The following is a 319-nucleotide window of genomic DNA, read 5'->3' on the forward strand; positions in this document are numbered from 1 at the left end:
AGAGAAAGGTTGTTACGATATTTTGACTTTTACGTGCTTTTTATCCTCCATGATTTCAGCCATTTTAAAATGTCTATAGGTTTCCTTTCACTATCACCGAGAAATATTTTGAAGTTTTGACGGAGTAAAAGATCAAAGGATATATTTCTTTATTTAACTGAATATGAATTTGAAAGAATTATTATATAACACAGATCAGTACTAAAGAGCGCCAATGTTAAAGATTGGTACGTTGCGTGTTGCAGTCTGAAATACTGAGGGATGCACGAATGAATTTAAAAATACTAGATTGTTCTCTCGTAAGAAAAAATAAGAAAAA

Source organism: Octopus bimaculoides, chromosome 18, assembly GCF_046866305.1.
Source record: "Octopus bimaculoides isolate indiv1 chromosome 18, ASM4686630v1, whole genome shotgun sequence".
NCBI classification, from domain to species: domain Eukaryota; kingdom Metazoa; phylum Mollusca; class Cephalopoda; order Octopoda; family Octopodidae; genus Octopus; species Octopus bimaculoides.